Source organism: Apostichopus japonicus, chromosome 14 (genome assembly GCF_037975245.1).
Source record: "Apostichopus japonicus isolate 1M-3 chromosome 14, ASM3797524v1, whole genome shotgun sequence".
Classification (NCBI taxonomy): domain Eukaryota; kingdom Metazoa; phylum Echinodermata; class Holothuroidea; order Aspidochirotida; family Stichopodidae; genus Apostichopus; species Apostichopus japonicus.
The window spans coordinates 22,838,459-22,851,373 of record NC_092574.1 but is presented as its reverse complement, the minus strand read 5'-3'; the positions used below and the strand labels follow the sequence as shown (position 1 = coordinate 22,851,373).

The 12,915-nt window shown below is 35.9% G+C and overlaps 1 protein-coding gene across 1 annotated transcript in view; it reads left to right on the top strand.

Moving 5' to 3' along the window:
* LOC139980309 (RING finger protein 150-like) overlaps positions 1-12,915 on the top strand; it is a 54,788-nt gene that overhangs the window by 7,544 nt on the left and 34,329 nt on the right. The gene's annotated exons all lie outside the window — the stretch shown is intronic.

The following is a 12,915-nucleotide window of genomic DNA, read 5'->3' as shown; positions in this document are numbered from 1 at the left end:
ATAGTAGACTCATTTTTATTACACTTCCATTTTTGGTTCTGATGCATTGCATCCCATCAGCACCTATCCAGGCAAGTTGGCATATGCATGTATATGTGTGTGTGTATGTGTGTATGCGTTTGTTTTGTATTCTGACCGAGGACTTGAACAAAAGAATTCCAGGTCCTCGGTTGTGATTTCTTAAGAATCGGAAGAATTCTATCGTATGGAATATTGTTAAGTTTAGGGTACGTGGATTTGAACAATGGAATATACAAAGGGGTCCTCGGTCTGAATGTAATACCAGGGAGCTGCTACTTTAACGTAGCAGCTCCCTGGTAATACAAACATGGGTGTTCATGTGTACAGTATGTGACACCCTACTGTAGCTTGTAAACATGGTATCTCAAGAAGGAAATATGTGATTGATGTTATACTTGGTATACTGTATATGTTGGTCAGGGTCAGTACTAGATGATTCATATTGCTTGTGTTGGGGTTATGATGCATATTGATGAGTGACATTAAAAATGAGTGACATTCTTAAAATGTCAATATCTCTTCAACCATATGGTGCAATTTAGTTCATACTTGGTATGGTGAACTATATGGAAGAATCTGCTCATACTTGGTATGGTGAACTATACGGAAGAGTCTGCCTTTATTTCATAATGTGGTTACTTTAATGTCTTTGAGCACATTGGCTTTTGCCTTCATTTTGTTGTTTTCAAAGTAATTCCCTAAACAGTCCAGAGCATGTTTCCACCACAGACAATTAATAATAACCATATTTTATAAAATATTTTTCAAGTTTAAACTAGTTCATCTTTCATAATTTTCCTAGAATTGGTATCCACATCTTTCATGCTTCACAACTCTACTTAACTACCATCTTCTGGTGCAACCTATTTAAGTTTAAAATTCACTGTTGTTAAACTCCATCCATCTCTCAATATGACAGTTTGAAGTGCAACATAAGGGTAATTAGAGCAGTTGTCAGATGCATCCGTGGCTTTTAATTGGGCTAAGTGCATGAACAGTTGAGCAGGCGACTTCAGTTATTAGATATCATTTATCTTGACTCAAATAACCCACTTACTAATAAACAAGCTGATAGGATGTGGTATTGAAGATGATTAAATCGTCCATAGTAAATCATGTCGTCTCATCAGTGTAATGCAGACTATAGACTCCTAGTACAATACTATGCTTAGTACATCTGGATGCACCCATTAATGAGTATAAGAACCAAAGTCTATGCCGCTAATGTCAAATGAACTTTTTGAGGTTGACCAACAAGATGAAAGCATAACATCATAGTTAACATGATCAGTCAAAGAGAACAATCATGGTTGAAATTCATACTTATTTATTTTGATCCTCCTCAAGTGGTGAGTACAATAACACTTTTGAAATTGATGGAGGTCAAAGGTCATTTTAGATCAACATAATGTCTGAATACTTTGTAAACACATTTATATTGGATGTACAATCCCACTAAGGATTAATGTTTTCAATTTCTGTGAATAGTAATGTAGTAAATTAATACTAAAAAGTACCAACCAACAAATTTGGGTCTTATGAGTTCATCTTTGATGCATGGATGGAAGACAACAGTTTCTAATCCTATATACACATACTGTATATACTGTAGATCACTCACACATGGTCTCTCAGAGAAGTCAACTTCCTGCAGGAGAGATGAGATCAGAGCAAGAAGTTCCTCTTTGTGACCTTAATAAGGATTATCCTGAGCTGCAATGGAATCGTGATGTTTGGCTATTAACACTTATCTTCTGTCAACATGCTTTATAACATAGTGGTCCCCCCCCCCCCTACCACTTCTTACTTAGAGAGAGTTATGACCTTAAGAACACAATTTCCTTTTGGGAAGACAAAGCTTACTACAGCCACTCCATAGAGGTTGTTTATTATTTAATGATAGTTCTGTTTACAGACACATGGGGCAGTCCTTAGGATTTTCATGTTACATTCCTTACTTGCTCTTCAATGAATATGTGGTTTAAGAAGGACTTTGACAAAATTGTCAACAAACACTGAAAGATGGACTTCTCACTGAAACTATTAAAAAGGTTGATGAGTATGCCAGGCAAAGAGAACTGCTATTTTACTTTGTAACACAATATACTAAATTGTACACACATCTGCAAACTGTAGTTTTCCATTGAGAATTGTGTACTAAATGTTGTGCTCGGTTACCCACACAGGGAAGAATGTAGTGCTCACACGTTGTATAACAGTTTCGAGGTCTATAAATGTCGTTTCATATACGAATGAAACGATACTGAAAGAGGCACAGCTGTTTGGCTCTGTGCACAAAAACTGCAACGGTACATTAATCATGGAAGGTGCATTAAACAATTAGCCCATTCTACATAGCACTTTATTCTGAAATACTGCATATTATTCCCCTGTATTAGCTCTTTAAATAGTCTTCAGTGGTTGAGAATAATTTGAAGAATCAGAACCCTTAAAAGAAGTACCTTTGAAAACTTGTCGTTTTTTACTTTTTTTTTTTTTTTAGAGGGGGGCAATATTGATCACCTTTCAAATGATCACTTCATCAGTACATTATGTTCATCCAAGACTACAGCACATACAGAATTAACTGTGCTCCTCTCTTATCTGTCTCGACTCTACTATTGCACCTTCCCATATGTCTAGCTTAATAACTTCACAGTTGGGGTAGATCCGGAAGAAGGAGGTGATGGGGGATGCCCCGGAGGAGAATCAAGGGGGTGCAACGCCCAAATATATTAGCAGTTATTAGGCGTAGGTGGATGGGAAGTTGCAATATTCGAGACAGGCAAGTATGGTGGCTTGTAAATACCCAAACCCAGGGAGTTTCGAGTAACTGAAATATGTAGTGTTGTACAAAAGCATATCCTTCTCGAGGAGTGGGTCAAACTACTTCCATGGTCCAACTGAACAAATATTTTGAAACGTATGTGGCTGAAGTGTAGTACCGATTCTGTATTGACAGAGGTATATAGATATATTTACATTGCCTGACAACTTTCTTCAATTTTGTAAGCAATTAATCATGCCAAAATACATACCAGCATTTGAATAAACTTCTAGAATATTTGCCAAGGTCATGATGTAATAATATGCAATTTCTTCTGTTTCAATTTGCGAGGGTTCTTGCTAACTGAGGTAGGCTTTCCTATATAACAAAGAACATATGGCAAGGCGTCATTGCACTAAACTTCAAGGTCTTCTGTTTTAAGTCTTCTTCAGAAAAGCATAGTTAGTGTTCCTCATATTACCAAGGAGCAAACTAATGTTTTTTATATTTTATTTTAAACTCAAGGTTTCAATAGTTTAATTAGAAATCTGTTTTATTATGCAGTGACTTGGACACACACTGCTGATGGTTGTATTCATGTATGTACGTCATTCTCATTAAGTAATATTTCCAAGGCTTTTTCACTCGCAGTCAGAAAACTTTAATGGCTAACATGTAAAGCTTCATTTAAGCATTCCATTTTATACACTAACTAACTGATTCCTAATTCTACAATCATTTATGGTACAGTTGTGCAGTAACACCATCATGTACTTTTTTGCCCAAATTTTTGCCCATTCACAGAGATATGGAGTGAATGAAAAATTCAAACATATTCATTGTTAACGAAACAATCAAACCAAAGTATTGATCGGGACACATGCTCGAGCACCTCAGTGCTTCTGTGCTGAGCAGGATTATCCTCATTTAAAGATGACAATAATAAAATAATAAACAAAAAAGGTATGGGTATGAGATTAAACATTTGGCAAAAATGCGCACTGTCATGGCTGTGTGATTATTTATTACACAACATACAGTATATATAGATAGAAGATTGTTTAAACCGTCGAGATTGAACGCATCACAATTAGGCTTTAAATGTGCTGGAAACTTACTTTTATCTGCCTGATTTACTGTATCATTGATATCATACAAATTGATATCAAGAAGGATCTCAATCATATTTGTAAGTGCGAGGGACGGAATTTGATAAACGTTTCCATATATTCCAGCTCAACAGTAGTGAAATATGAAAAATCCAGTAGTAGGTTAAATAAAGAGAGTAACATACAACATAATAAAACAATTGAAACATTTTCAAAATTTAACATGTTGCCATAGCAACGAACATTAATTGGCGCGAGGGACGGAATGATAAAAACTGGGTGTGCATGCACTCCAAACATTTGACGTATTATTATCAAATTTAGGAGGAATCTATATCCAATCATACCATTTATAACAAGATCAATTACTCTTCTGATATTAACTGAAATGTGTTTTAAAAATCTCATAGCTAAATTAGGTTACGCTTTAATTTCACAAAAAAAGTCAGCGTGAGGGACGGAACGCGAGGGACGGAATTGCTGTTTATGTTGATTAATTAGAGAAAAAGCTGTTGTAAATTCTGTTTGTCATTGCCAAGCTCCCACAAGCAGTGGGAATATTATCACAAATTACACAATCCAATTAATGAACACACATTCAAGGAACAGATGGGGGTGAAGGGGTGGTGATGGGATGATTGGTGAATTGTAGGTAAATTGGAATCAAAATTGAAATTCATTCCATCACTCACCACTCAAATGCCTTGGTGAATAATAATTAAGTCACCTCCATCCACCACTTCCCGGAAATGAGGAATCTTAAACCAAACACAAATACTAAATCTATTTTCCACCTTTATATTGTAGGTGTATACAACAGTGTGGGACAATATATAATTTTTATATTTGGAAACTGAAAACTAATTTACTGTACAAATTCAACATTTATACTTTATACAAGGAAACAAAGTCACCATTGTAATTCAAATTGACAATTCACATGTTCATTAACAAAACTCTGCTTAGATTCGGATCCAAACAGCATATGAAAGAGTTAAAAACTTCTTCCCCCATCATGACGTTAACTCATTAAGTTGTCATTAACAAGAAAAATGAACTATTGTACACAACATACATCAATGCAATTCAATATAAATTGGAACATTAACATGTCAAACTCTTGGATATGATGTAGATTTGGAAATCAACAAACAGCTCACCATAGTGCAACGAATTGATATGAATGCTTACAATTCATTACACAAATAATGGTCTCTGGTTCAGCATACAGGGAGAACAGGGGCTATATTTCCTTTCACCATATTCCTTGAATACCACAGTAGGTCTTTTGCCTCTGGCCACTTCCAATACTTCCCTGTTTTTGCCATGGCATTAACCTGTGAATTACTGACAATTATGTTTTCCACCTCTCCTGGATGCAACTGACCATTATACTCAACTATCACCCACCCACCACTTTCCATGGTAACTGATCATTGTTAACCAGCTGACTACCAATTTGAACTTGATCCCCATTCTACTCAACCTGACCACTGTTTTCCACTTTATTCAGATTAGGATCTGGTTCCTGATCATAGCTCACGACTACCTGACTTTCAACTCCATCATTTAAGTCATACAACTGCTCCCTGAGCATCTCTTCAACTGGTTCACAAAACTGACTCTGTAGGAAGAAAGGCAGTTTGCTCTTACCATTACTGCATGTACGGTCAATAAAATGGACCTTGTGTGTACCTGGTACTTCAGGTACCTTGTCTGGCATAGAAGCCTAGGCACGGTTATGCCATATGCAGCTACATAGAATGTATCTGTTGCATTCACTCTATGTTGGCATATTTTGCAAACTGCTTGGCACTAGTGATGAGAAGTTTTACCTGCTTTGACATCACAGTACACACTTGATTTTATCTTTCCCCCCACCCCCATCTACTGGGCCCTTCCCATGGTGAGATTCAAAATAACTCCATGTTATTGGAATGTCACATGGGTACTGGGTGGCAAGGAAGTAAAAGCAATATTTTGATTTAAACTAGCACAGCCATCGGACCAAAAGTGAACCTCATCCAGATTTGGACAAATTGTTGGACCTTTTCAATGATAGTTTTATTGAAGTGCAAAGCTTAGAACTTGTCATGTGACATATAATCACTGATGACACAGAAGGTTTTGCACTTCACCTTCCTCACCTTCAGCGTACCATGCACAAACAGTGTACAATGTGAAATTCTCGTGGCCAAAGTATGCCGACTGTATTTCATTCTTTTAGTTGTTAGCATAGTTCTCGCTGAAGTCCACTTGGATGATAGATAGCACTGTTTGTTCCTGGAAGTGCCTTCTTCAACTTTGCAAGTTCAGCATGCTGTCGAATTCTGCTATAGTTGTGTCGTTGAAATTTACACGTATGTTCTGCCAACTATTTCTATTTGCAACAGATTAGGACTACAGACGTGTAGCACCAAACTGTAACAGAATTCCGTCCCTCGCACTGAATTCCGTCCCTCGCGAAAATGTTGATTACCCATAATGCACCATTCATATTTTTGTTCAGTTTCTTTCATCACTACAGATGTTCAAGTCACTGATAGTTGATACTTTGCAGATTTTTATGCATACTGTACTATTTCCTCTCTCTCTCTCAAAAAAAATTGTGTCAAAAAATGCGAGGGACGGAATTTTGAACCGTTTTTTCCTATTTTTCTTCATTTTTATTAAAAAAAAATTCAAAACTTTTCCAATGAACATCAAATTACAGAAACCAAATTTACCTCACCCATCCTTATTTTCAGCTAGGTCAATAAGACTAAATTCCGTCCCTCGCACCTAGTGCGCATCTTTTTAGATTTCAACGACCTCTATGTCACTGATAACGAAATTTTTCAGGTTTTTTTTTTTTTATTCTGAAGTGAAAATTAGTACTGCCATGAGCCCAAAATAAATTTCTCCCACAGAAATAACTTTACTTTTGGGATTTGAGGATGACCAATTTTGGCTTTGGCCCATATACCATTACATCCAATGACTGTACATTAATGTTACAAATTCAGACAAGTATAAAAATGCATACATGTGTTCTACACTTTACGGTTAGAACTCGTTAGCATGGTTCTCTCAAGCTTACTTTACCCTGACACACTCACTGTACTCAGTAGATATCTAGCCAGTTGAAGATCTAATATACTGTTTAATTCAGTTCTCCTTGTTTGTGTCCTTATTTCTTGGTCACATACCGCTGTGACACTGTTACAAAATCCGTAGCATGTTGCCTGAGTGACTGGGTTCGTGTTATGAATAACATGTTGTATTGTGCAACATAACAACAAGATATGTCAGGATCATTTTGTTTTTGCAGGTAGCTCAGGTATAATATTAAATGAAAAATGAAGTACATTTGTATCGTTAAGTCTTGTGCAAATACTTTGCCAATTTCAATGTACTGTTTGTGTGTAATAGAAAATCTAGACCGATTAAAAAAATTTCCACACTCTAACACCGACGATATTTGTTGTTTTGTTGCGCACTGTTTTCCCGTTTTGCATCAGAATTGATTATACTGTACTGTTCCATTCACTGTCAGTGATGGCTAGAACTGATTTTAGTCGTATACGAGCCTGTCGAGTAAATTACTGTAAAGTGCACGTCTGCCATTGTCAATCTATCAAGTCTCGCTTACAGCAGCATCGGTGCGGTATAATACGGTACTCTAGGTTCAAGCTCAGGTGAACGGTTGATACGCTTCAGGGGGGTTCTAATTAACATCTAAATTGAAGAAACAAGGTGAAACCATAGAGAGAATATTACAGTATACTAGAGGACATCAATAACACAATATCGTGACAGTTGTAGTTACTCATATATTGTTGTAGTAATATTATCCAATGTCTCCTTTTCAGGCGATTTTATCTTTTTAAAGAGAAATAGGTTGGAAAACTTAAGGTATGTACTTTTAAGATAGATCTTTTCAGTTGATGGTGCCTAAAGCAAATGGAAGAGACTGGAAAAACAAAAGAAGCTTTAAGCATGGGCTGGAAGAAAGTTGAGATCTATTTCTATTTGTATATAAAAACTGGTACTGGATAATTGTTAAGGAAACACCATACTCCTTCGTGGATGAAAAAGCTCCCATGGAAAATGAAAACTGAAATTTGGTCTATCTGTTATCCACTCTTCGTTTTGCACTTCTCGGAGGAGGGGATTGAGGAAACACCATCTTCACAGTCTTGTGAACGCCCAAGCAATTGTTATCTCATCACTCCTATAGGGAGGATGAGATATCGTAGTTCCTTCGACAGTTGGACCATATACAGCTATGTCAGTTGCCATAGCAATAGTTGCCATGGTAATGGTTAATTTTGCTGAGTAGCTACTATGGGGAAGTGACCATGATGAGGTGCCCCAGGATGACCAGAAGTCCATGACTGTGGTAGGGGTCAAAACGTGACCGTGTGTCAATGCATCAGTGTGTGTTCAATTTTGTGTCAAAAACTCGTCAATGGCCATGGGAACCCAGTTCAGAGGTCACATGATCTAAGGTCAGATGTATAATTTTAGTGTAGTTTTGCTGGCAGTGAGATGTGCAACTCTGTGGTTTGCCCTCTTATTTATCTGTGTATGCAGTCAGAATTATCTGAAAACAATCTTGTTGAATTTCATCATTTCAACAGTTTACAACAAAAAGTGTTTAATTCACCATGGAATTCAGAAAGTAAATTGACAATGTTCTGCAATTTGTCGTAATATTAGTGATCGATTTGAGACTCTGCAGAAAGTTGTTGCAAAGTTTGACCAAAGCTAGAAAAGTTTTCTTTGGTTGTATTCAGCAGTTGTCACTAGAGGAATGAAGGAACGAAGGTGACCTAAAAAGCCGTGGTGAAGGGAAAGAGAGGGGGAGCTATAGAGAAGGAGAGATTTGTTGAATTCTCGGAAGAAAACAAAAAAGTCTTATTAAGTCAAATTTTCCATTGTGTCATTAACATTTCTGGTCCAAATGAAGAAAAATGGAAAAATTTGAAGACTTCATAAATGCCAAGCTGTCTTTTCCAAGTAAACAAAATAATTTGATATTTTAGAGAATGCTTTATTTATAGTACTTTAATATAAAAATTCTGAATCACCTGTCAAATCTTGATATCAAAACAACTGCAGGGTATTTTTTGTAGTGTTCAATATTTCATTCAAAACTTTTACAGTCCACCATTTTTAATTGCTTGGAATAAGACTTACCTGTGCTTGTCCTGAAGGTAAAACTAACCAATTAAACATATCAGTTTTTGTTGTCAAAGTCTACGTTTGAATTGAGAAAATAGACAATTGGTAATTTGTGGTGGACTGAGAAAAAAACTCGCTTTAAGGTATAATTTCAAGAGGAGATACAGAATCTTAAAATTTCTGACAAATTAACTTTTTGCAGAGTATATAAACTTTGATATAAATGCTGTGACATTTTTCCATCCAAAAATCAATTCTGGTTTACTTTGCTTTGGTCAAGTGAGCTTGAAACTGCATAAATTAAGATGGAGCCGATGTGTCTCCTGTGGTTAGATTTGCTTCAAATTGAACTATATTTGGACAGACATGTTCATAATTTTTTTCTTTTGGTGGATCCATGGCTGTAAAAGTCATTCAAAATGTTGATAGAAACTCAAAATGAACAAAACAGGTTATCTCTTGCCGTTTAAGGATATGTGTCCTGCTGCGAAGATGTGCCCTGCAGAAGCAACACTAGTTGTAATGAAATCACTCCAACCTTTCCATGTTTTTGTTATTTTGTACTCCCATCTACCTAAGACTATTTATATCGCACTGCTCTGCACTGAATCTCTTTTGGGTCGATGCTCACTTCCCGAATCTACCCATTCTGAAGTCATTCATCCACTCTCTCGCATCTGTTTATCTATCGACCCAAATATCGCTGGTCTTGTACTCTGGTACGTCGATGTTTTTAGATAATTTACAGCAGCTAGCGGATTCCAAGTGTCATTCTCTTTTTACCAAGACAATTTTTTTTTTAAGAATCATTTTGAATTTTCCATGTTTATTGTTGTATGACTAATTTGGTAATTCCCCTCACTGGTGTCTTTTGCCCTGCTATGTGTTTGTGTAGGTACCTGTTGCACAAATTGTACAGTCCTGATCTCTTTGATGTTATATAAATTTGTTAATTAAAGATAATGGTCAGTTCTGAGTTCCTTTTGGCCAGTTGTTATATAGTAAATGATATGTGCGCTTCATCATTGACAGATCTAGTTCACGCATAGAATAGTTTTCAGTTATATCCTTTCTTCTTTTCTCTCGAGAAACATGAATAGTTATACTCTTTTTACTTTGTGCATTTGTAGCTAATTAATAAAATAACCTTTTCTTTGCATATGATGGTAGAGTTGTATCATACACCTGTTGTTTTATTGTTAACCTCTATAGGCTTTTTCAGGTGTATATATGTGCCACATACATGAAATGATTTTAGCTGAAGGATACAAAATTACAATAGTATTGATGAAAACAAGAAAAACATCTGTTGTTGTTCACTGTTTCTAACAAAGGCTCAATTCCAGAGAAGTACAGTATAGTATGCCGATATGAATAATATCATTGCATTGTATGTGGGTGTGATGTGACCTTTTTTATAGCCTTGTTACAAGGAGTTAAGAGGCTTCCCGTAAAAGGTCTAATCGGAATATTGTTTCATAAAATTGATCTCGAACTGGGGAGGAGAGGGTTGCATCAAATGTTTGCTTATAAATGCAATGTTAAACATTCATATTTTTGACATATATCAATATATATAAATTTATATATTATTCTAATGCAAAATATTTGTTTTTGAAAAGCTTTTGCCTAAATTTTAAAACTTTACCCGACATTTATTGAAATGTTTTATTGTCAATAATTTTTTTTTAACTATTTGAAAAAACTATGCAATTTTTAGGCAATTACAGTAAAACATAACAATATTTTAGCTAGCAATCTGGCAAAAGGTATTTTCCTTCCTGTTAATTGAAAGTTTTGCATTCGATGACTTTCACTATATTGTAGTTGGACTGTAAAGCATACACATGATGGTGCTGTAAATTTCATTTTTTTTTCATTTTCCTCTGTTTACTGTCAGAAGTACCGTCAGATTCCAGTCAGAAAATGTTCTGAAAAGATAATTTGATCAAGCACATGCTCTTGTTTTCATTTTCCTCCGTTTACTGTCAGAAGTACTGTAAGATTCCAGTCAGAAAATGTTCTGAAAAGATAATTTGATCAAGCACACTAACAACAACAACATTTAAAAAAGTACAATCCATATCAGTATCTTCTGAATCTGTATAGTCTTCCCAGGTCTGTGAAGTTCATGTAATTGGAAAATTCTTTTCAGACGAATTTCTAATCAGTGATGAAATTTTGGCAGCTAGGAAAGTTACCCAATTTACTTCACATGTCTCTTATTACCTGCCTCTGATTCTACAGGCTCTGTGCACTTTCCTATAGATACCTAAAACTATATTAACTTGTACTTTTCTCTTTTATGTCGATCTACTGTATCTCAGAACATTAGATGAACTGCTGACATTTTTAGAAGTAACAGACATGTGTAATATTCTGCACCCAGTTCAGCATCCATCACATAATATGGTACTTAGAAGGTAACAAATACAGTAGTTATGCCACTCTCACCATAATGTGGTACTCAGAAGACAAATACATTAGTTAGGCCACCCTCACCATAATGTGGAACTTAAAAGGCAACAAAAACAGTAGCTAGGCCACCCACACTGGGGCAGAGCTTCATGAATTCTTTCTGGTTGTCTTTCGGACAACCTTTGGTGTCGGAACAGCCGTTTTGATTGTCCCAAAAAGATGTAGCTAAATAACGATGACCAATACTGTAGGAGAGATGTGAAGATGTGGTGAATAGAACACCAACTTTGGGATGCTAGCAATTTATCATTTTACCTATTTGGGGGTATTTACATACATTGCAATTTGAATTTCATGTAAACAACCAGTCGTCTCCCGGACAAGCTCCACAGCTGATTTTGGTCGTCTGAACAGATATTTGGTTGTTTGGGACGATTGGGCTACCATTACAGATTTGCCTTGCTCATGCAAGTGACTCAACATGATTCAACTAGCACAATATCCCATTGAAAGTCGTTCTAAGTGTAGTGGTTATCATGCGCATATATCTGGGATGTTGCGGCACAATGATCACATACATGCTATTAAACCATTCAATTTTTATCCATAACTGAATGTTCTATGGAAATGTTATATTTTCTTTGTTCCTCTCTAACTTTTCTCCTATGCATATGCCTTCCTATCTACCTAGCCTATGACAATTGTTGACATTCTTGCACGGTATGATCTTAAAAGCATTAAAAAAAAGTTTACAGTCCTTTGATGTTTGTTCACAATGTCTTTGTTCTAGCTATTTTGTGCTAGTCTTGACAATTTGTGAACTGCAGACCAGAGCTGCGTGTTTATTCGTGACATTAAAATGTCAGACATTATGTTTCATAGTATGCCTTTGACATTGTCAGAATAGTACAGTTATCTATAACCAACTACACATACCTTTGCTACATAGCCTGGCTACAGGATGCTGCAGCCTTGTTAGTGTTCTACTTTTGATACTGTGCTGAATCAAGCAGCACATTCTATAATATGTTGTCAACATTTAACATTATCTAGCAAGTACAGTAGTTAATGAATTTGCAGTGAGCTGGACATTTGCAAAATGCAAAAACAGAATTCCTAAAATGTTCAACTTTCCGTCATTAATATATGCATTGAGATTTGGCTAGCAATGGTAATGAATAGCATGATTTTTTCATTTTAGAATTAATGTTGTATATAAAGCATTTTAACATTAAGGTGAACTAAAACAGAAAAAAAATTGCTCTAATGGCTGATATCATTTCTGTACTTGTGTTTGCCTGCGTACTCCATCCAACCTGTTGTGTAATATATATATGCAAAGATTTATCTGCTGTACCGATTGCTCTCATGGCTTGTTTGAATGTTCGTCTTTTTTTAACAATATCCCTAGTTTTTATTTGCATTTCCAAGAAA